The sequence below is a fragment of the Danio rerio genome, chromosome 15, assembly GCF_052040795.2.
Source record: "Danio rerio strain M-AB ecotype USA chromosome 15, GRCz13ab, whole genome shotgun sequence".
NCBI classification, from domain to species: Eukaryota; Metazoa; Chordata; class Actinopteri; order Cypriniformes; family Danionidae; genus Danio; species Danio rerio.
Genome location: NC_141035.1, coordinates 12605326 through 12631278, shown reverse-complemented (window position 1 = coordinate 12631278; position 25953 = coordinate 12605326). Strand labels below are relative to the sequence as shown.

General features: G+C 35.1%; 1 long non-coding RNA gene across 5 annotated transcripts; it reads left to right on the top strand.

The window, feature by feature from the left end:
• The first annotated feature begins 5442 nt into the window (after nucleotides 1-5442).
• Nucleotides 5443-11170, top strand: LOC147840528 (uncharacterized). Of its 5 annotated transcripts, none has more exons than XR_015509096.1 (7): nucleotides 5443-5488; nucleotides 5975-6159; nucleotides 6768-6801; nucleotides 8008-8063; nucleotides 8155-8303; nucleotides 8415-8491; nucleotides 9815-11170. It is a non-coding gene; the product is annotated as an uncharacterized LOC147840528 (long non-coding RNA). The 5 variants fall into 5 exon arrangements; XR_015509097.1 differs by having other exon boundaries at nucleotides 5975-6172; XR_015509094.1 differs by lacking the exon at nucleotides 5975-6159.
• The last annotated feature ends 14783 nt before the right edge of the window (nucleotides 11171-25953 follow it).

Genomic DNA, 25953 nt, shown 5'->3' with positions numbered 1-25953 from the left:
GTGTTTCTATTATTGCTATCTTCTCAAAAGTTTCAATAATGCCTATTCCAGCATATAGCAGACCTTCATCTGGTTAAATTTTAATTAATCCTCCCTATGCTGGCTAATTTTGTTTTCCCTTATGGTCTAATACAGAAAATGATAAAAACAGCTTCAACCACTAAAAAGCATCAATCTTTTGGTGTTAAACAACATTTCATGCAGTGTTAAACATGTTAAAACAAGTTGCAAGTTATAACCAGTGTATTTGACTGAGATTGTAATACTGCTTATTTTGACCTTCCTGCTGGCTTGAAAAAAGCTAAAAAGCATCATTCTTTTTGTTTTAGACAACATATCTTGCAGTGTTAAACATGTTAGAGCAAGTTGCAAGTTATAAACAGTGTATCTGACTGAGTTTGTAATAATGCTTATTTTGACCTCTTTGCTGGCTGGGAAAAGCTGTTTTGAGGTCTAATACAGAAAGTTATAAAAACAGCTTCAACCCCTAAAACACATCATTCTTGTTGTTTTAGACAACATTTCATTCAGTGTTAAACATTTTAAAGCATGTTGCAAGTGAAAATCTATGTCTCTGACTGAGTTTGCATTACTGCTTATTCTGACCTCTCTGCTGGCTGGGAAAAGCTCATTTTCAACGTCCAATACAAAAAGTGATAAAAACAGCTTCAGCCACTAAAAAGCATTTTCTTTTTATTTTAGACAACATTTCATGCAGTGTTAAACATGTTAAAGCAAGTTGCAAGTGAAAATCTGTGTCTCTGACTGAGTTTGCATTACTGCTTTTTCTGACCTCTCTGCTGGCTAGGAAAGCTCATTTTCAAGGTCCAATACAGAAAGTAATAAAAAAAACAGATCCAGCCACTAAAAAGCATCATTCTTTTTTATTTAAGACAACAATTCAGGCACTGTTAAACACGTTAAAGCAAGTTGCAAGTGAAAATCTGTGTGTCTGACTGAGTTTGCATCACTGCTTATTCTGACCTCTCTGCTGGCTTGGAAAAGCTCATTTTCAACGTCCAATGCAGAAAGTGATAAAAACATCTTCAGCCACTAAAAAAGCACTTTTTTTTTATTTTAGACAACTTTTCATGCACTGTTAAACATGTTAAAGCAAGTTGCAAGTGAAAATCTATGTCTCTGACTGAGTTTGCATTACTGCTTATTCTGTCCTCTCTGCTGACTGGGAAAAGCTCATTTTCAACGTCAAAATTAGAAAGTGATAAAAACAGCTTCAGCCACTAAAAAGCATTTTCTTTTTATTTTAGACAACATCTCATGCACTGTTAAAAATGTTAAAGCAAGTTGCAAGTTATAAACAGTGTATCTGACTGAGTTTGTAATACTGCTTATTTTGACCTCTCTGCTCGCTGGGATAAGCTGTTTTGAGGTCTAATAAAGAGAGTGATAAAAACATCTTCGACCACTAAAAAGCATCATTCTTTTTGGTTTAGACAACATTTCTTGCAGTGTTAAACATGTTAACGCAAGTTGCAAGTTATAATCAGTGTATCTGACTGAGTTTGTAATACTACTAATTTTGACCTCTCTGCTGGCTGGGAAAAGCTAAAAAGCATCATTCTTTTTGTTTTAGACAATATTTCTTGCAGTGTTAAACATGTTAAAGCAAGTTGCAAGTTAAAACCAGTGTATCTGACTGAGTTTGTAATGCTGCTTGTTTTGACCTCTTTGCTGGCTGGGAAAAGCTGTTTTAAGGTCTAATACAGAAAATGATAAAAACAGCTTCAACCACTAAAAAGCATCAATCTTTTGGTTTTAAACAACATTTAATGCAGTGTTAAACATGTTAAAGCAAGTTGCAAGTTATAACCAGTGTATCTGACTGAGATTGTAATACTGCTTATTTTGACCTTCCTGCTGGCTGGGAAAAGCTAAAAAGCATCATTCTTTTTGTTTTAGAAAACATTTCATGCAGTGTTAAACATGTTAAAGCAAGTTGCAAGTTATAAACAGTGTATCTGACTGAGTTTGTAATAATACTTATTTTGACCTCTCTGCTGGCTGGGAAAAGCTCGATTTGAGGCCTAATAGAGAAAGTGATAAAAACAGCTTCTGTCACTTTAACGCATCATTCTTGTTGTTTTAGACAACATTTCATGCAGTGTTAAACATGTTAAAGCAAATTGCAAGTTATAACCAGTGTATCTGACTGAGTTTGTAATAATGCTTATTTTGACCTCTCTGCTGGCTGAGAAAAGCTTGATTTGAGGCCTAATAGAGAAAGTGATAAAAACAGCTTCAACCACCAAAAAGCATCAATCTTTTGGTTTTAAACAACATTTAATGCAGTGTTAAACATGTTAAAGCAAGTTGCAAGTTATAACCAGTGTATCTGACTGAGATTGTAATACTGCTTATTTTGACCTTCCTGCTGGCTGGGAAAAGCTAAAAAGCATCATTCTTTTTGTTTTAGAAAACATTTCATGCAGTGTTAAACATGTTAAAGCAAGTTGCAAGTTATAAACAGTGTATCTGACTGAGTTTGTAATAATACTTATTTTGACCTCTCTGCTGGCTGGGAAAAGCTCGATTTGAGGCCTAATAGAGAAAGTGATAAAAACAGCTTCTGTCACTTTAACGCATCATTCTTGTTGTTTTAGACAACATTTCATGCAGTGTTAAACATGTTAAAGCAAATTGCAAGTTATAACCAGTGTATCTGACTGAGTTTGTAATAATGCTTATTTTGACCTCTCTGCTGGCTGAGAAAAGCTTGATTTGAGGCCTAATAGAGAAAGTGATATAAACAGCTACAACCACCAAAAAGCATCAATCTTTTGGTTTTAAACAACATTTAATGCAGTGTTAAACATGTTAAAGCAAGTTGCAAGTTATAACCAGTGTATCTGACTGAGATTGTAATACTGCTTATTTTGACCTTCCTGCTGGCTGGGAAAAGCTAAAAAGCATCATTCTTTTTGTTTTAGAAAACATTTCATGCAGTGTTAAACATGTTAAAGCAAGTTGCAAGTTATAACCAGTGTATCTGACTGAGTTTGTAATAATGCTTATTTTGACCTCTCTGCTGGCCGAGAAAAGCTTGATTTGAGGCCTAATAGAGAAAGTGATAGAAACAGCTTCAACCACCAAAAAGCATCAATCTTTTTTTTTATAAACAACATTTCATGCAGTGGTAAACATGTTAAAGCAAGTTGCAAGTTATAACCACTGTATCTGACTGAGATTGTAATACTGCTTAATTTGACCTTTCAGCTGGCTGGAAAAAGCTAAAAATCAGCATTATTTTTGTTTTAGACAACATTTCATGCAGTGTTAAACATGTTAAAGCAAGTTGCAAGTTATAACCAGTGTATCTGACTGAGTTTGTAATACTGCTTATTTTGACCTCTCTGCTGGCTGGGAAAAGCTGTTTTGAGGTCTAAAACAGAAAGTGATAAAAACAGCTTCAACCACTAAAAAGCATAATTATTTTTGTTTTAGACAACATTTTATGCAGTGTTAAACATGTAAAAGCAAGTTGCAAGTTATAACCAGTGTATCTGACTGAGATTGTAATACTGCTTATTTTGACCTCTCTGCTGGCTGAGAAAGCTAAAAATTAGGGGTTTAACGATACACAAAAGGCACGGTTCGGTTCGGTTCACGGTTTTGGAGCCACGGTTCGGTTCGGTACGGTTCGGATTCTGTTTGCTCTGGGGTAGGGTTGATGTCATTTTAACAGCAATGCTAAGGGACAATTCACTTAATAACAAGAACATCTTACCTTTTTCTTTATTAACTTTGTCATCGCATTTTTAGTACAGTCAGGATACCCGAGTAAACAACTAGAATTAAATAAATACCTCCAATATAGACTAGACAGAAAAAAAACTATTCTCTTTAGTGCAGCCATCTTAACTTAGTAAACTAAAATTAAATAAATAACTGCAGTGTAGACTAGTGAAAGATCTTCTTCAAAAACACCGTAATATCCACATTCTCCGATGAGAGGCTTGATCGCTGTGCAGACACAGACGCTCATTTATAATTATATGGTTTCTTTTAGATAGGTTTCCGTTTAAATTAATGAAAAATATACATATAATGTGTTTGTAAAGTGTTTTTTCATGACATATTCACCAGTAAAATACATTGCGGTTGTGTCTGAAACTAATGTTAGGGTTGTAGCCGGCTGTATGTTTGCCTCCCGATCTCTCTCTCTCTCCCGCTCCCTCTATGCCGGTCATTTCTGTAGGTCTGCCTTTTTGACAGCTGATTGGTCAGGAGACCGATCTATCATCATTTGGCGACGCAGCGCGGGAATGTAAAAAGCATGTCAGGAAGAGCGGGAGAGAGAGCGCTTTTTCCTTTGATCTCGTTTTTCGTGTATTTTTTTGACATGATTATGATTTTCGTTGTTTTTGCTTAACTTTCGTTTGGGTAAAATTATTTTGCATTACTTATGCCCACTTTAAAAAATTTTGTGAGGTTTGTACATTTTTATTTCAATTAATTTGTATATTATTTTTTAGCTCCGACAATATAGCTGTATCTCCTCAAGTTCAGTCTTAGTGTAAGGTGGATAGGGAAAATGTCATACGATTTCTATTTTGCAAACACGTAGAAAATGTATTGTTAAAGACATCAGGTAAGAGGTGAAGGTCATCTTTGTTTATTTTATTCAGTATAGGGAAGAATGCGGCGCACAGCGCTGAAGACCTTTTTTTTCTTTTCATCAGTTTTAGCGAGGTAAGAGGGGTTATTCATGAGTTAGAATTGTTTTATTATATTTATTTCTTTTGTTTGTCTTCACTATCACCCCCTTGCTCGAGTTTAACTAATTTTTGTTTGATACTTTTGTTTGAATTTGCTACTCTATTATATTATTTTTATTAGTGTTAATATTTCTTTTTTTTTGTATATTTGGGCATTATTCTGGTTTTACTTTTGTACATTAAATCACTTTTGTTGGCAGTTCTGTTGCTTACACCCTCACATTGTGAAATTACCACACTTTTTAAATGTTTTTCCTTACAAGTAAGTTTCGTGAAACAGTTGAGACAGACAGGCAGGCGATTTGTCTACGACACGAATTTTATTCCTGTACTCAACTGGAAAACCAAAATGTTTCCACACAGATGACTTAAATGTGTCTGGGGGATCTGCAATCTCAGTACTATGTGAAGCAGCCATCCTGCGTCCAGTAACAAGTGTGATGCTCTCTCAAGTCACACTGTAAATGCGAATAGTATTCCTTACTATCAAAATTCTAGTGTGTTTACTTAATTTTAAGCTAATTGTTGGGTTTACTAGAAATGCATTAGTGTTGCTGACATAGTAAGGTATAAAGTTCCCATAACTAATGTAATTTGAGTAAAATTGCTTATAAGGGCTAAGCCATGCTGTTACGCATGCGTACTGGGTGGTGATTTCCCATCCCCCATCCCGAGTCACAACCAACCGCCACCCAGCACCGCCAGTGAAGGACAGGATTTCATATTGAGAAGATGTACTGCTGTAAATCAAGGTAAACTTTTCGTTTTAATTACTACTTTGATTTTATTTGTATAGTATCAGTAATCTGTTTATTTCCTGCACTTTGTGAAATTGTTTGCTGTTTTGTGAACTAATTAATAGCCCATGATGTTGTGACTAAACGTTTTGACCACTGCACGTTATTTGCAATACTGTCTACTTTACTAGATAAGCTATTTTTAGCTACTTAGTCCTTTTTAATAACTATTAATAATTTGTAAAGTTAGTAGTAATTTGTAAAGTGGGCGTTATGCTCTAAAAGAGTGGGCCGCGCCATTTTAAATGATGCACTGAGAGAGCAAGAGCGCGCGCAATGATCCGTTCAAATAGATGTAAAGTTAACACATAGCTGTAGGTCTACATTTTTAAAAAAGAAAACGAAACCTATTTATCCGCATTACAAATACAGTAACGTTAGTTATCGCTGAACTTTAGTGGCGCTTGTTGTGACGAAAATATGCGTGTTTTTTTTTTTAAGATTTACTTTTATGAGATCACCTGCAGGAAGCAGGTGAGGAGATCAGCTGTGATTCGGTCCGGCGTCAGCGAGCGGCTCATGACCAGACCAGTCGTTTTTTTCTCCATGATCGCCGGGGCAGCAGCAGTTTTAACCCGCCGAGGCTTTTAGAACATTATAAAGCAGTTTCAGCTCAAAATGGACCCGTGAGTGTCGTAGGTAATTTAGGATTTCGATGCGATTACGATTCGTGTCACTGTATGAGGCAGATACATATTTACACATGATGCTAAAGTGTGCTTATGCTAACAATCCCTATGAAACTTAAAGTTAAACTTATGAAAATGCGAGAGATATTTAATTAACTCATTTATTTGTTTTATATGCTATTTGTCTTTTCTTTATGCCGTTTTGAAGGTTTATTCCAGTGTTGCCGTTACGTTATTAAGTGTTTTGTATTGCTGTAATGACAAATAAATCTGACCAGACGCGACTGAATATGTGTGATGGATAACGTTAATGATGAAGTGGTATAACTCGTACAACCAAGCACAGAAACATCCCTTTGTTTGCTCAATATCACACAAAGGCATCAACAAGCATTTGTTATAAGCAAACTTTCTGTAAAGAAACAGGCTTTGCCAAACCTGTTAGTTTGCATTTTTAAAGAAGGTTTCACTAATTTTTAACAATTTAGGGCAAATAAATTTGAACAATTACAAGGTTGTTTAAAATGTAGCACACCATTAGAGTATTGTGAGTGGCATATTTGGTTTGTAATATCATTATACCCTTTATTTATTTTTTATTTCAGACTACCAGTTTGTGAGCTGATATGCAGTGGAAATGTAAGTTTTGCACTTACACATCAAAGAAAAACTTTTTGAACAATACCGCACAAGCCATAGAACATATTCATGAATTGTTCTATTAACGTTACCTTGTCTCCATACATTAATTTATGTTACAATACTATACCAGCTGAAGTATGGTGATACCAAGTAGTATTGCAATACTGTAATTCATAACTTAAATCCATGAAATAAAGAAAAATGTCAGAAATAATATATTGTATATGTTATTATAGGCCTACTTGAATTTAAATAATTCCCTTATTGTTGAAAAAAGTATTTGCACATCTCTTCACCTAAAATGTATGCATTCCAGCAAAAAAAAAAATACATTAAAATAAAGATACATAAAGAAAAGAGCATTTTTCCAACAAACCTAGGCTATATGAAGTGGTCAAAAATTGTTTCCTGTTGCTATTTTGGGTTTTTCATCTATCATACTTTTTTCACACTTATTATCGGATAAGAATCCAAAGTAATTCAAAATTTCACTTTATGAGTCATTCTTTTTAATAGATTGTCACGGTTGTTGTAGCTATTATATCATATTGACAGGAACAGAAATAAACGAATTCCGATTCAAAATGAACCATCACAAAATATGCAATAGGCTACTATAAAAGGCGCAAATTCTACAGTTTTACAACCTTAGAAGGCTCCATAGACTATTAAAATACAATGATCTATTGTTGCTGAATCGTGTATTTTAGTGACTTTTTCACATGAAGCATTATGTATTGTAGGCAGACTGTTAATGACGATACTACCGTTTACAAACTACAGTGGCACCGCCAGTATCTTGGAGCCATTGTATCACGATACTACCATAGTACCGGTAAACCGTGCAACCCTAGTCAGAAAGTTCAGTGTCCTTTTAAAGACATCAATTGAGACAAATATTTATTCTACTTTTAATGCGCATAAAAGTAAGGCACACCAGCAACAATGCCATGATTATATTTAATCGGGGGTTGTGTTTATTACTGTTTGGTGACAAGTATAGCTCATGCTTTTGATGACAGGCGCCGGGAGTATTTGGCAGCTTTTATTATTCAAGAACATTTAACTATGTCATGTTAAAGTGTAACATCTGTTGCTAAATGGCATTGCATTGTATCATTGCATGTGTTTCTGATTTCTGTTTTTTGTTTTAGAATTTCGCTTAGCCATGTCAATAACACTTTACGTTTTTGTGCACAACAGTGACATCCAGAAGGAAGTCATAGAGGAAACACCAGCTGATGCAAGTGCTGCAGAAGGTTTGTTTTCTTTTCAAAACTTTGTGATTTTGTGAATTTGTGTTTTTGAATGTTATTAATGACTAATAATGTTTTGATTGGATCTTTGCAGAATTCAATCGAATATCAGGAAGAAATGTGAGATCCAAGTTCTACGCTGCATTGGACACACACTGCTCGTTTGATTGAAATAAAAATTAAAAAAACAGGAGAAAATTGCAGAAGAAAACTAGAAGAAATTTTCAACATGTTAATTCAAAGGTATTTTTGTGACATCATCTTTGAATCATAATTTGCATTTGATTGCAATAAATTGCATTTGATGTTTTCATTGGGCTATAATGCATGTCTACCTGTCTTTACTTTTTCAAGGTCATCTGGCAGCAGTTCTCCGGGGTCTTTCAGTCCTTTAGAGGGATGAGTCTAAAGAAATTTTCAGGATGTGTTTTGTAAGTAGTATTATTGTTTCTGCTTTCTTAGACTGGAAATGAAGCAGTCATTCCAGTTCACTTCACTTATTAATAAAAATTTTCAATTTTATAAAAATAAAACAAATGCATTTAATGTAAGTATTTGAAAGTAAGAGGGATGTTATATTATGGCCTTTGGAGCAAGAGCATTGCTATGTTGCAAATACAGCAGCTTGTGCCGTCACAGGGTCAGTTAGCTTCATAGGCCAGTGAAGTAATGAATGCATTTCTTTAATTTTTAAACACACTTGTTTTGAAAAGGAGGAAGATTAGCTTGAAAAAAAAATCTTAATAAGTGTAATACCTATGTAATATGTTGAGAGAACTATAATTTCAGTTGAAAGAACCTGCTGGATTAAGATGTAAAAAGATAGTGTTAAAAGCCACAAAGTCAAAGATGCTCCGTATTATAACCAACCCTGTGAAGTCACCTGCTGTGGGATTGTAGATGGCTGCACCCTTGTTCTAAAAGCCATACTAAAACATAAATTTTCTTATTAAAAAATAGTTATTAATACATTTTTAAAAAGTGTGCTAAATAATGCAAACTTGACTCACTGCTTTAATCTAGCAAAACCAAATGCATTCATTAATCGGTTCCCAATTTATTAAGTTTTCCCTACAAAATATTTATATTGATTATGTAGCACCTATTGGTCTCTCACACATTTGCATTTAATTTCTTGAAAATGTTTTAAAAGTACTTTTACTGCAGTTTGTTTTATTACATTACAGTGTTTCTTTAATCAAAAAAAAAATTATTGTTCCTTTAGAATAGTATCATGTTCAAGATACTGGAATTTAGTACCAATCTCTGCTGCAATTTTAAGCAGCAAATTTCCTGCTAACATTTTAAGCACTTTTGAGCACATTTTTAAACAGCACTGTTTTGCCATTCTGTTCTCATGCTTAACAGAAATGACACTCAACAATGCTCAAATGTTAGCAGGAAATGGATGTTTTTAAAATTACTATATGGATTGGTAATAAATTCCACTATCATGACAAGCCTAGTAGAAGCAGTACAGGCAAATCCATCGTGTTGGTCTACATTGAAGAAGGAGCACCATAGCAAGGCCTTCTTATAAGAAGCATTTGAATGTAAAATGTACTATAAACACAAATAGTCATGCTAATAAGCAACTAGTTAATAGGGTAATTGGTTCCTACTAAAGTGTTTCTAAATTAAGCACAAGGAATTGTATTTTTTTCACCGCTGCTTTTGGTCTCCTGGCCACTACAGGCTTTATTAGTGCCATTTAGAATATCAAACTTTACTTATTTTTCTTTCTCTATTCATAGGATGTAATTGTAGAGTCGGACTTCAGTGCAGAAGATGTTGGCCTGCTGACTGTCGTGTGTGAAGATGTCTAAAGAACCTCATTATGGATGCAATGTGGGCCTTTATACTGGAAGGAAAAGTGGTTATGGACTTTGCCACATGCAGTATGTCTCTTTTTTTGCTTTGATTTACACACTGAATTCGGACTACCCAAAGACTTTGAGCAATGCATTTGAATTTGTTCAACGTGTGTTGCTTTTGCTGGGAGGGAAGCGTAATGTGTTTTATTCGGCGAGTGCCTATATACTGCTGTGCTTTATGTTTAAAGGTTCAGGTATAATGGCATGTTTAATTACAAAGTGTTGCTTTTTAACATGTTGCTGTTTGCAGCGTTACATTTAGGACTGCAGCATTTTGGTGTTTAAAACACTTTTTTTTTTTTTTTTACCAAAAAAGTGTATTGTGATTTATAGGGTTGTCAAAAGTATTGAGTTTGGTACCAATCGGTACTGAAATAAATAAAAAAAAAGTCCATCCATTTCCCACTAACATTGCAAGAACTGATTGGCCATTGTGTTCACATGCTCAGTAGATATGACTGATTGGCTTTGAAGGTCATTATTTTTACCACACTTCACCACTGTTCACCAGGTGCAAAGATACAAAGACACTGGATAACTTCAAAGCACTGTCGATCAGTCGATTCATCACCAGATAGCTTATATGTTAGCTTCTAAACATCAGCTATCGACATGGCTTTGAAACACTTCAGTGTCTGTGTAACTTTGTTTGGACTCAGTGAAAAATGGTAAACCTATGACAGTCACAGCCAATCACAGTCATTTCTGTTGAGCATGTGAACACAGTGGCCAATCAATGGTGTTTAAGAACGAGCTCAGTAGCACTCAAATGCTGGTGGAAAATGGATATTTTTAATATTTCAGTATTGATTGATACCAAACTCAATACTTTTGACCACACTAATGTGATATTTTCTGTAGGTAAATCTAAACTACACAGTCTAACAAATTAGCTTTAAAGCTTAATATCTGTTCCTCTGTGAGTGTCTATATGCTGCCATGTTTAAGGTGCTGGTGCAATGGCATGTTTAATTACACTAATTCAAGTATCTTTTTTCCAAGTGTCAAGTATTTAAAGTTTTTTTGATAGATTTTCAAACCTTTTCGAAAACTTGTGTTTTAGTTTTGAACATGTTTATTATATTTTTTGTCTGTATTGCTGTTTACAGTATATTACAGCACTTTACAACAGGTTTTTACAAAACTGTATTGTGTACAAGTGTATTGTGATACTAAAATATCACAAGTGTATTGTGAAATTCTGCTAATTTTGTCAAATAAAATGTTTACATTTAAGACCTGTATAATGTCATTACTTGTAAGTTGAACTACATATTTTATGTTCAGTTTAATTGAAGAAAATGTGGAAACCGATTGCACGTAGTTTCTTTAGTTGACATTACTTAAAATGGTGGATTAAAACAATGTTGAGACTACTAGCATTCAAGATGTTAACTGAACATGGTAGAACAGTATTAGTTAAATAGAGTTATTAAAGTAATCTTACTATAAAACCCTAAGTAAGATTACTAAATAATGACAAATATGTTAACTAGAATTTTCTATTAAACTTACTTAATTTTTAACAGTTAGTTTACTTTATAAGTTTTAGTTTTCTTACTTCAAGGCAATAATTAAACTTAACTTAAGATTTCCTTGTAAGTTTATATTGCAAAAATAAGGCAATCGGTTTCCAAACTTTTTTTAAGTAAACTGAACATGTTAGAATTTACAGTGCACATGACAAAGCATGCACTAAAATACTAACTTTAGAATATAATATTTAGAACAAATCCTCATCATTACTAAAACAATTTAATCAAATATGATATTAAAGATGTGTTTAAATTGGTTCAATTAGTTAGAGACAAGTGACGTCAACCTCAACAATGGGCAGCAGGGGGCGTGAGAGTACCGCGGTACACCACGAGAGTTTCGCGATACGTATCGTGGTTGGTGTATCGCGATATTTCGGTTCGGTTTTAATATCGTTACACTCCTACTAAAAATCATCATTCTTTTTGTTTTAGACAACATTTCATGCAGTGTTAAACATGTTAAAGCAAGTTGCAAGTTATAACCAGTGTATCTGACGGAGTTTGTAATACTGCTTATTTTGACCTCTCTGCTCGCTGGGAAAAGCTGTTTTGAGGTCTAAAACAGAAAGTGATAAAAACAGCTTCAACCACTAAAAAGCATCATTCTTTTTGTTTTAAACAACATTTCATGCAGTGTTAAACAAGTTAAAGCAATTTGTAATTTATAACCAGTGTATCTGACTGAGTTTGTAATGCTGCTTATTTTGACCTTTCTGCTGGCTGGGAAAACTGTTTGGAGGTACCGCAAAGTAAATGCAATAACTGAAAATGATGCATACCCTCTTCCAAACATCATAGAGATACTAGAATCTCTCTCTGGATCAACAATTTTTTTCTACCATCAATTTAAACAGGGGATATTGGCAAGTGATGATGGATCCTGACAATAAAGCAAAGACGGCTTTTATTGTGTCTGATGGGCTATATCAATTTAAAGTTATTCCTTTTGGATTACAAAATGCACCTGCTACATTCCAAAGGTTAATGGAGACAGTACTAGGGGAACTAAGAAGAAAGATATGCCTTGTTTACATTGATGTCTATTTTCCCTCAGTGACCCAACACTTCTGTGATCTGCAAACCATCCTCCATAGGCTAGAAGCTGCTGGACTAACCATCAACCTGAAAAAAAGCAAATTCTGTCGTGAAGAACTGACTTTTCTTGGTCATGTGGTGAACACACAAGGTATTTCAGCAAATCAGAGTAAAGTAGAAACCATCCGTAAATACCCTGTGCCCAGCAACCTGAAAGAAGTTCAGCAATTTCTAGGTCTTGCAGGACGGTATCACCGCTTTGTCCCAAACTTTTCTCAGATTGCCATATGGTTCATCAATGCATTGAAGAAGAAGTTGAAATCTTTTCACTGGTCACCAAAATGTCTGGAAGCATTTGAACTACTAAAGACCCATCTTACCTCACCTCCTATCCTCGGTCATCCAAATCTTCAATTACCTTTTAGTGTGTACACTGATGCAAGTGATACTGGGCTTGGTGCTGTGTTACCACAACGAAAGGATCAGGGCCTATTAGAGGTTATCGCATATGCAAGCTGCACTCTCACAACAGCTGAATCGAACTATTCTGCCACAGAGAAAGAGTGTCTAGCTGTTATCAGGGCACTTGAAAAATGGCAGCACTATTTGGGACACAAGATGTTCACTGTGGTTACAGATCAAACAGCACTACAGTGGGTTTTAAGTTCCACAAAGACTACTAGCCGTCTCATCAGATGGGCCCCTAAGATTTCAAAGATTCAACTTCATTGTGGAATATCGAAAAGGAAAGCTGAATGTCGCACCTGGTGCATTATCTAGAATCTCTCACCTTGTTGCAGTGTGTACTCTAGTCAGAAAGAGGATGATGAACTTCCTATCTCTGCAGCATCCAAATGGGAGGAACAACACAGAGATCCTCAAATTGTAAAAAATTTCAAGCCTTATCAGAGAACAACGACAGTGACTTGAAAACACATTATGAGGTTGTAGAAGACAAGCTCTACTACAAAAACCACCTGGCAAATAATCAAGTTCACTACAGAGTGTACCTACCCAGCCGTCTCGTACCCACTGTACTTCATCATTATAATTCTCATCCTTTAAGCGGCCATGTAGGTATATACAAAACCTACAAAAGACTGCAAGATCTGGTTTTTTGGACCGGGATGTGGACTACTGTCAAAAGGTTTGTAAAAAGTTGTTCCAAATGTCAAACTCACAAAAATGATCATTAGAAACCTGCTGGTAAGTTGCAACCCATCACCGTTCTGCAACCAAACAAAATGGTTGGTATTGATACTATGGGACCTCTTCCAAGCAGCACGCAATGCCATGAGTACCTTTTAGTATGTGTGAATTACTTCACCCGCTGGGTTGAGTTGTTTCCGATGCGGCAGGCACATGTAAAACAATAGCCAAGATTTTCAGGATGGAAATTTTCACCCGCTGGGGTGTCCCTGACTTCATTGTATCTGATCGTTGCACTCAATTTGTTTCATCCCTGTTGAAAGATCTTTGTGAACAATGGAAAATAACTCAGAAACTGACTACTGCATACCACCCCCAAACCAACATGACTGAAAGAATCAACCGGACACTGAAATGTATGATTGCTGACAATACAGTAACTTTCTTTACTGCCCCTAATTTGTGTTTGCTTCCTTTGTCACTGCCTTCTATAATGAGTTTATCCCCATTGGATGCAACAACCAATTACGGTGTGGTAAAATTATATAAAACTTGCGAGTGTGGCTCTGCCTGGGTCTGAGGAAGCTGAGGAAGAGATGCGGCGATGCTCATGTTTATACTGAGATGTCTTTTATAGCCATCAGAATACAAGTTACCTGGTAATTGCTGACGTGTGCCAGTTTTTCCATGTCGTCTTGTTGCAAAGTTACCGGTGTCGGTGCGTTAGGACACCTCTGAAACGGCTGCCTACTCATCACTTCTCCTGGCCGTACTGCCAAGACACCTGCCATTTAGTGAACTGCTGACGTGTAACCTTTTGAAACCACCACTGCAAGTCGCTTGGGTCAGTTTCACTCATACACTCATATACATACATTCTCCACTCAACTCCCCTTTATTTTCATTTAATTAGATATTTGATAAAATTGAAAAGTTTTGTTTATTTATTTTTTGGAGTAAGTGTTGTTGTTTTTTGAGGGGAATCTTGTTTTGGGTTACTTAAAATGATTGTGGGATTTGGACTTGTCCTGTGTAACACTTGTTATATATATTGTGGCGAGATGGATGCTCTTTAATTTTTTATTTTTTCTCAAGTGCCACTAGGGGGAGCTGCTCCGACCGGTCCTTCCTATTGCTTCCAGACAATGCTTCCCGGGGTCGGGAGGAAGCGGAAGGTCAGGTAAACAATCGGAGATAATAAAAGAGGAAGAAAAGGCCAGAGAAGGGGCTTCTTTTTGTTTTGGTGTCGGTCCTTGTATTTGGTGGTAAAGAATTGGAGAAGGAGGAGAAGAACGGTGTAAGGTGGAGAGCTGTTGTTTTCAATGAATGTGTGAAGAAAAAAACTGAGGGGTGGAAGCGATTTGTGGACGTGGTGACCAGGCGACTTCTCTAGTATTGTGTGCGAGGGGTCTGAAATTCTGATGGAAAAGGTGGACCTGTGCAGAACGGCTTCGGTATCCCTGGGTCAGTTACTATTGTCCATTTGCACCCATTCATACACTCACACATTCCACACACACATTACAACGTTATCACATAGGCTTTCTTTACATTTTTTTTCCTCTCTTGTTTCCATTCGATCAGCCACACATTATTATTGTTTGCTTGTTTGTTTTCTTTTGTGTTATCTAAACATTATTGTTGAACTGCTTGAATTGTTTGTTTGTTGTTCCTTTTGTAACCTAAGAAGTGTTAATTTTGATTATAGATCTATGACTGAACAGTGATGAAAAGTATATTTTTGATTTAGAAAACCTTTTCGTTGTACTGTTTGTTAAAAATATAACAGTTGATTTAATTTAAAGTGTGTGTTGGGTTATCTTTATTTTCTTTTCTTTGTGTGTATGGTGGTTGAGTGTTTCCCGCGGCTATCCAGGGTTTTAATTTATTTTTGGCAAGTTAATCTTGTCTGGCGCCCGAAGGTTTATTAATTCAGGTAACTATATATTTATTTATTTTATTTTATTTTTTTGTTTGTTTGAGGTCCGCTGGCAGTGGGATTAACTAACATGTGAAAGCCAACTAGTGCAATACCCATGTGGACTAGCGGTTGAGTGTTCAGCTGTGAAGCAGGAGGTCCCGTGGAGATCAGTGTTTTTTTGAGATTTGAATTTTTTTTATTTTTCTTATTATAAAGTGTATATAAGATTTATTTATTACAAACAACCACCGTCACAATATACAGATGTTACTACTTCAATGTGTTCCTTGTGCCGCCATTCATGCCGCGGCGACGGCGGTACTTGATGCGCCAGCAGCATTTGACCGCTGGGTGGCACTTTAACCACAGATATTCAGCTTTGCCTTTTCACAATGCTAAACAGACTGTTCTGTAGGCGTAGCTTACTGTATGTGATGTGATGTGTTCAATTAAAATATAATTTTAATTTAGTTTTTCTGGTAATAGACATGCTCTTACACTATACTATGCTGTAGAAAAGATACATGGTGAGAAGTCAAAAAGCAAATATAAGAATTAAGTTATTAGCCTTCAGTGCACGATTAAATTGCGTTGGGGTGAAAATAATGTTTTGATTTCTTTGACTATCATGGCAATGTTATAATCTCAAATCTTATACGTGCACATATGAAAAACAGCAAAATAATATAGATTATCCTGCCGGTAGAGCACATCACCTCACAGTTGTGAACTTGCGATCACCTCAACTTACATTTAATTTTTTTTTACCTGGTTTATTGTAAACTTATTAAGTGCAAAGAGGATTCGTTTTGGAAAATAGAATTGAAGAAATGAAAGACAACTAAAATGAAAGCACAAAGATTCAGTACAAATAATTAGTCTTAAATAAATAAATAAATAAATAAATAAATAAATAAAGCAGTCTTTTTGTCTAAATATAGAGAGATGTAGTGTTGGCTATTTTGATAGAACTAAGACTAGACATGTTCATTTATATTTTTAATTTACGTTTTTATTTACATTTTCGTTGTTGATTATATTTACGATCTCATTTTATCTTTCAATTATAGTACATAATAATAAACGAATAATGAAAATAAATGAATAATGAAAATATTACATAAATTAAGTCTGGCAGGTTTATTTTTAATAGTTTAGTTTCAGTTCCGTTTTTTTGTTTCAAAACGTCAATGTTCTGCTTTAAAGTATAACTGTTGTTTTGTTTTGTTTTTTTACTTAATGGCTCAGTATGTTTTGTATTTTAATTTCATATTCAGTCACCTTGCATATGCGTGTGAAATATAATGCCGCATAACCGCGGGAAAAGAAGAAAAGGCTGTCAGTTAAAGCTAATTAATCAAAATTGGCTATATTAAAATACAGCATTTATGTTAATACAGGCAGAGTGTGAACAAACGGCTAAGATATGTGCTTGCCTTTTAATGCATTTAAAAATATTTGCGGCCTTTTTATAGGCTACAGGCAACTGGTGTATAATAATGTTTTTTTTTTTTTTTTTTGTATGGTAAAGGACAATGCACATTATGTTATTGATGTAAACTTAGGCTAAAACTTACCATTGATAAACGTGACCTACCTCAAGCAGATCACTTAAAGTGTAATAAAAATAATGTTGCCGCAGGACATAAATGAAGTCCCGCAAGTTTACTTTTAATAATTTAGTTTCAGTACTATTAATTTTTTTCTCAAAACGTCAATAGCACCTTCAATAATCTAAACATTAAAGATGGACCGCAAGATGTGTTGAGTGGCTATGTGGTGAAGAACAATGGCAAAGCTAAGTGTGATTATTGTAATAAACTAATAAGTTATAAAGCAGAGTCCCGACCAACAGGACTAAGCATATGTGGTTGGCTCATTCTTCACGAATATAGAATTAAAATTATGGCGCGTTAGGTTCATTGTGCATCCCGCAGGTGCAACCAACAAGGGTTGTGCATTTGAGTTTAACTTTTTGAGAGTTATAAGCAACTCGTTGTTAGTTTTTATTTAAATATATTGAGCCGAAACTAAGCAGCGCATTCTCTCCGCCTCCTCGTTTATAACCAGCTGGACACGCCACTGAAGCAGGAGAGACACTCCGTCGTTCATAATCTTAGCTGATGTGTCGGAGTCGAAAGAATATATCAAAGAGGAATGTTCTTTTGACAGTCCCGATATGTTCAATCTTTTTTTCCCTGTCATTTCTCTTCAGCAAATTATATTTTTAAAGCTGCTTGATTCTTTTAAAACCGAAACAGAGCCCGTCAATTGGTGTTTTTTCATAAGATACTCCTTTATGAATGTTTTATTTTATGAGTAGTCTTTAATGTGCTTTTTAATAGTTTTATTTTATTCAAAGCAGCACCTAAAAGCGAATTTATCCTCAAAACGTGGCATGAGAGCGATGCATGTCATGTGTCGCATATTGCCTTTTTTCTGATCTTTTTGCATAAAGGTTTTAATCAAAAGACAGGTAATTTAATTACTTTCAATGTGCTAAAATATTTGTTAAATAAATGTTATTTCAAAAAAAGCATATGCAATGTGCTCTGACAGGTAAAATCCGATTCTTTCTCTCTTTCAAGTTCAAAGCAAATTTGAATGCCAAAGAATTTTAGATATGCATATACAAGACTATCTAGTCTATTAACATCAACAAATTAATAAAATAAGTAGCAAATGACAGACAAGTTGATAAAAACAGACATTATCTCTAATTATCAGAATTGCAAGATTAAAACAGCTGAATATAGGCCTAAATAATCTAGAAAGCAACTACTGCGCGCTGATATTTATTCTTCTTTTTTTCCGAACAACAAACAATTTCAACCGCGGGGAGATACCGACAGCTTGATTTGCAGTATTTTCTAACATGTTAGAAGCGGGCAGCGGGCATCAGCTAGCCGTAAAGACGGGCCAGCACAAAAAAAAAACATGGCTGACGGTGGAGAAGCGGCTGTGCCCTTAGCAGCTGATTGAGACGGAGCTGCATATCCTGAGTGCACTAAATACTCCGAGATCCGGGAGAAATTCTACCCGATAATCCAACACATACAAAACAACTTTGAGCCCCTGTCGAACAGAACCCATCTTACTGGGGGAGTGTGTGTGCTGCTGTGTGTTCACCCAACAATACCCGCTCCTGTCTCCAACACACAAATACTGGAACTCTTTATGTGGACTTACTTTTGATAATAGGCTACTATTATTACCTTTATCCTGTTTAATGTTATCAAAAATCTATTTTTATTTTTATTATTATATTTTTTTATTCGATTTTTATTTTTATTAATCATTTTTTTATTATATGTTATTTTCATATTTGTTTGCACTACTGCCCTTTTTGCACTGTCTTGTTTGTGAGACGCGCACTGCTTTGGCAAAACAAATTTACAGTTACTTGTCATGCCAATAAAGCACCTCAAATGTGAAAATAGCCTAAGCAACAAATAACAAATAGTAGTGTAATAATAACAAAAAATGCCCTTTTCATTTTCATACAATTGGCCTATGTGTGGGTTTTGACAATATGTGTTTAATTAAGCTATAAAGATCAGATGAAATGCATAGTGAAATATGAAATAAATGTCTCTTTTGCTGAAAATTTAATTAATCTATATATTTATTATTTTAAAAATCAACTAATTTTTGCCCAGAGAAAGAGGCGCGCGGCACTAGCGGACATGGGGTGCTTTTCCAAAAAAAGACGTACAGTAACTGGCGGCTGAACTATGCACAGTTTGGGGAAAAAAATATATAGTGATGCATGTCCCCCAAAACCCCTAGTTTCTCTGTCGCAGATCCATCATTTGAATCAGGTTAGTTATAAGTAAAATGCACATAATGATAAAGCACACCATCATCACGAGGGCAATTAAATAGACAACCTAAACATTTTTTCAATTGTTTATTTATGTAATGTGAGTTTTTATAACTTTGTTCTTTAAATTATTTATAACTTAGGCTATTCTATCGAGATGACACCATAAAAGGCCTTCAATGCACTGAAATAGGTAATAGGGGTACAATGAAAAGCCGATTTCACTATTGACCCTGTTTTTATTCAGTGACGGCTTCCCAACAACGCATTTCTGTTGCGCGAAAAAAAGCTGCTGCAAATAAGCAAATTTATGACAAAACAATTTTAATAGTTTCATAGTAGTACACAGCAAAATATGGGGACCCAAAACAACTCTATGGGTGTTAATTTCAACACTTTGAAAGTGTCCCATGGGGTCCACTCAAAACAGAGTTAAATCAACACTTTGAAAAGGGTTGGCACATTGACACCGAAGTAAGGGTTAATTTTAACTCTGGGCAGAGTTAAAAAATGTAACTATGTTTAACACCTCCTGGTGTAATATATTGTTATTTTATTCAACTCTCTTGAGTGTAAATATGGTAAAAAGGTCAAATAGACTGTAAATTACAAAAGAAAATACATTTTATTTGAAAACATTCACCACTTCAACAATTCATTCAGTTTTTAAAATGCAACAATGTCAAATATGCTTTAAATGTTTTATTAGTACAGACAGTATCAACAAAATATGTATGACCAGTGCTCAAAAAGGCTGTTTCAGTCCTTTGGTCCAAACTTGATGTTTCATCAGAGCAATTTGAAAGTTCAATATAGTGTCACTCATAGTTATCTTCTGAAATTACATTTTAAACAACTTGGCATGCAAATCCTTCACTTCTGGTGTTTCCTTGGTCCTCTATATCAAACACAGCAGTTTAAATGAAGGTATAAATGCTGTAAACTTATGTGAAAACAAACTGGAGCTAGGAAATCTCATCAAGCCTGTCCTGTGAATGAAGTGCTTCCCAGCCACAGGATGACCTTTTTATCCATGACGATGTAGTAGCTGCTGATCGCTCGTCTGGTGGTTCCTGATGCACGGATATAGGGTGAGGCTCATCTAAGAACTCTTCAAAACTCCAGCATGACTAAGAAAAATGTTTGAAAACAAATTGCAATCAAATTCTATAATATTTTTAAAAGAACATTTAAAGTAAATAAAACATTCAAGAAATCTAAACACCTTTTGAAAATATTCATGATGATCTTGACTCTCCCAGCTGGTTGAGGTGACAGGATATGGAAAAGTAGAAAAAACACATATATCACTGTTGGATCTCCAAAAACAATTAGGTTAACCACTATGACTAGAACTGGAAAAACAGGCAGCTGTCTGTCCAGAATCCTGAATTTAACACAACACTTGGAGCAAAATTTAGAGGAGCTTAAAATCTTTTATATCATTTAGTGATGCTGACTTCCCCAAAATATTGGCCACAGTGTAAAAAATATTCATAAACTTACAGTTTTCTGTAAGCGTGTGTGTGTGTGTGTGTGTGTGTGTGTGCGTGTTTCTTTACCAGATTCAACTTGTTAGGCCCTTTCAGGTCCAGTATTGACGCCACCTTTCCTGGAGTCTAGCAGATGTTTCAGGTCCAAATAGAATTTAAAATATTAGGATAAGCAGAAGAGGAAAAGTGCAAAGAGCAAAACATTATTTAAGTAACAGTTCACCCACAATACAAAACTTATCACCTTCATGTCATTTGTTATTCTCTAATGCTCTAATACCCTCTCAGCTTGTGAAACAAATACAGAACTTTATCAAACACACCTTCATTATTATCCCCACATATGACCAAGAAGGTGTGCTTGGTCATTTCAACTCTGGAAATACACCATCCATCTCTAATCAGCCACCGTCACAGGGTCTTGTGTTATTGTATAGAGAACTGTGGCTGTTAAAAAAACAACAAAAAATTAGTATCTAACACATATGCATAACCTTCAGATAAAAAGGAGAGATGAACATCACAATGTATGCCTCACACTTTTTCAGATATCTTTTGATTCAGATGTTGATTATTGATAATAAATCTACAAATCAAACCTGTATCATCATTAGGCTGCTCAAATATGAATCAGTTTATTAATTTTACAGACAGGTGGCTGTTTACAACGCACTAAATTGTCTTTAATAAAACGGAAATGTTGTGTACAGTACATGCTAAGTTTAGCCTATAGTTTTAAGCACAATATCATGCGGGAGAAAAAGCTTGACTAAGATGTTCCTGACAACATAAATAGCCTAACTTACTAACGTCAGACATCCCGAGTTGGGAAAAGTAATTTTCGGGGGATACAGAGTTGATTTGCGGAAGGTAGCGGGAGAGATGAGAACCTGAAGAGCAATGGGATGAGTTGCGCGCGACGTACCTGAAGAGCTGGGAGGGTTGCGGTGGAGAGGGGTGTGCAAAGTGTTTAATGACCGGGCGGGAGACGCGCGATTTCCGGGAGATTATCATTCATTTGCGGGCATCTACTGTACTTGGGCATCTGGGAGTCTCTGTGCATTTGCGGGATAACGTTAACGTTAGTCCCGCAACTTCCGGGAGACTTCTGTAACCTTAAATGTCTGAGAAAGTGCAAACGCGGTCATTTAAAGACATTAATGTTAACATTCCGACTTTAATGCTTGTCAACACAGAATATAATTCAAGCGTACGTTATCAAGCGAGTCTATGAACTAACGGTATATGGACGGCCACGAATGAACCAGTTTAAAAGGGCCGCGGTCTTTAAAATAACCAAATTAACGTACACGAATAACAAACAATCATATGTCTTAGTCAGGAAGCCTTTTACAAGTAAGCATATGTTCATTTACTCACCAGATATGTTTTAGAAACTCTCCAGAGCTTATGGAAACCGTCCTGTGTTGCCGTTAGCATCGGGGCAGAGTAGGCTAGGCTGCTCCGGGGATTCCCTCGCTAGTTTGCTTCGAATTAAAGGAGAAGTGTCGATTTTATTTTACAGATGGGTAACAACGCACAAAATGGCATTAAGCGTGACAGAAATGTGTTGAACATGTACATTTGATGTTTTATGCACTATGTATGCGTGAGCATATATAAAAACATTCTTGAAAAGAAGTCAATAGTAATGCAGTTAAGCTAGACACAAACGACCATGAATAAACCGCAGAAGTTTAAAATTGTCACTCCATTCTAAAGTTATTAACTTAACAATATGTTTACAACTGTATTTCCTTAAAGAAAGTCAGTAAAATACCAACATTTAGGTAGTTTGACTCACCAGTTGCTGTTCTAAACCTCAGATGGACAATGGCGTCAGGAAAATTCTTCAGTGACTGGGGCTGCATGAATTCCCGGATGTTGGAAATAACACCACCAAGTGTTGAAAAGATAACTCCTTGATTTCGCACTGAATAAAATAAATTCTAACTCTTCTTATATTCATTTATCAAAATCTAACTCTTTAACGTCAACACTTTACTCTGAAATGCTTCAACACAGAGAATTTAACTCAGATGAATTTGCTGTGTAGCTGGTGTGCTTCATCTGCGTGATTCTGATTTGACATTCTTCCGCTAAACTTGCACTGTGTTGATGTGTAAATGGGCTATGTGTTGATGTGTAAATGGGCTATGATCTTTGCTATTGAGTTCTCTTTGCAACTTTCAATTTCGAGGTGGGGGAAGTGGGAAGAGGCAATTCAAATGTACCATCTCTAAAAAAAAAGCCTGCTTACGCGGCATTTGTGTTTATTATTACCTTATTTTTATTTTATTATTATTAATTTATTCATTCATTCTTCGTTCATTTTCTTTTCGGTTTAGTCCCTTTATTAGTCTGTGATCGCCACAGCGGAATGAACCGTCAACTTATCCAGCATATGTTTTACGCAGTGGATGGCAGGAGGGCCAGCTGGGGCTTCGGGACGGAGTGAAAGGAATTTGCCCCGAGTCTGGGAAAGATGGCTTGCCGTAATTACACTAGTTTTCCTATCGCACACATACGCCAAACAAATAAACAAATAAATAAAAAAGGAAAAGAAAACATCTAGACTTATAGGCTGAGGTCTTTTTGCTTATAATCGCCCTTATGTTTCCGTTTTAAATGTAAGGCTGTTGCATAGAATAATACAATTTTAATTTATAAGAGATTTTGCTGCGTCCCCCTTGATGTTTCAATAACGCATAATAATCTACACACCATATTAAAGACACAGCAGACATAAAGGTTGTGTGTGAGAGACCGAGCAAAAGAGCGCTCTCTTCACAGCTCTGTTGATGCTGCTAGCGGCTTCTTTCTTTTTGTTATTTATTTTGCAAATAATACACCATATGAATACAACAGAAAGACATAACACTTTACAAATTACCTTTTGTAGACTCAAAACAAGTGTCATATCTTGATAAGCCTAAGCCACATTGAAATATAATTTCAAGAATTACATTATCGGATATAATAAAATCGCATTAAATAAATAAACCAATATAAAACAAGCAAAAGCAAGCTATAACAGTTTAGGTAGGCCTATACATAAATAAAACCGTTAAAGCCAAATCAAACTTTTATTTTACAAGATATTTTCTTTTAAAAGATTTTAGATATTTTCTAAAAACAATAAACACCAGAGAAGGTTTAGAATATTATTTATAAAGTATTTGGATATGATGATAATAATCAAATCGTGCAAACAGAGCATTTTTGGGAACACGTTTCAGGTCTCTCCAGTGCATTTGGGCTGAATGTTTGACTGTGTCTAAATGAGGATGTTATAAAATACATTTTCTACCGAGTTATTAACAGATGCACGATGCCAACAGTCGGGGGACGTTCTGGGGGCTGGGTATGCGTTACGCGCTGCGAAATATAGGCCGACAGTGGAAATGCGACATGACTTCGGTCTCGATGCCCATTAACACCTGAAAGACAAGCTTTTGGTTATGAGATGGGGGAAGGGGTATGTCTCCACCCTCAAGTGTTTTCCACAAACATGGTTACACAAAATCCAAAACTCCCGAGGACGGATGGCGTAACCGTAGCAAAACCTATGCGTTTTAAAACCAAACCGCAAATGGGGCCTTATGAAAATGAATGTTTCTATGCACAGCAACTTCTGGACTGAACTATACTTGTTATTTAAAATATCTCTATTACGCTCTAGCATTCGCCAAAACGAATTTGTACATAAAAACACCGAACATAGCCTAGCTGAATAGGGTGTTGCCTGCTGAGCCATGACAGCAGCAGACAACTCCGCACGACCATAAAGCCTTCACCTGACAGTTATTTTCTAATATTCACAACGCGAGCCACAACAATAGACATGCCATGCCCATCATCCTTACAGACAACTTCGCTTTAAACTGTATTAAGGTCCCATTTACACTGCACAGCAGTTTTATATAAAACGTTAGTGATACATATAACAGGCTACATTTTGATGGTGAAATAACCTTTTAAACGATGGCTTTTTATTTTAGTATTCAAACATTAAATAACGAATGCATCAAGTGAAATAACGAATATGCAAAAACACATGTATATAAATATAAAGGACTATTATAATTAGCAAAATGCTGCTCTATTTATCTTTGTATTTTTATAATTTTATTATTGTTATTTTTAATATTTTGAATTAATTAAAGCTATAGACAAATACTGCTTGACATTTTAGAAAATGTTTTGCGTATACCCAGTACTGAGAACAAACAAACAAAAGCACATGGCTTGTTAATCAATTTAATCAAGCTCTAGCCATGAATAAAATAATAGACTATGTTATTATTTTAATATTTTAGACGACGGGTTAGTAATTATATTATAAATGGTTATGTTCAGATCAATAAAATAATAACTTTAATAATTCTGCTTTGCATTTTTCTATGCATTACTAACATCACTAAACCATACATTTGTTTTATAAGTTAACCAAATATTTGCAGAGATTCAGCAGTTTTTTTTTCTGACGCGTCAAATTCAAATACAAAATATACTGAGCCATTAAGTAAAAAAACAAAACAAAACAACAGTTATAGCTACTTTAAAGGAGAACATTGACGTTTTGAAAAAAAAAACTGAACTGAAACTAAATTATTAAAAAAACAAACCTGCTAGACTTAATTTATGTCCTGCGGCAAAAATATTTTTATTATAATCTGCTTAAAATAGGTCAAATTATTATTATTTTTTTTTTTGCTTTTGATGAAGCTGCATTCAACTTAAGCTCAATGTCGGCAATGTCTTTAAATAAATAATATATCTAGGCCTATTTTCATTATTCATTAATTTTCATCATTCGTTTATTATTATCTACAATTGTTGAGACATAAAATGAGATAGTAAACTATAATCAACAACGAAAATGTAAGTAAAAACAGAAATAAAAACATAAATGAAAATGTCTTGTCTTAGTCCTGTCAAAATAGCAAACACTGAACATCTCTCTATATTTAGGTTAAAAGACTGCTTTATTTATTTATTTATTTATTTATTTATTTATTTAAGACTACTTATTTGTACTGAATGTTTATGCTTTCATT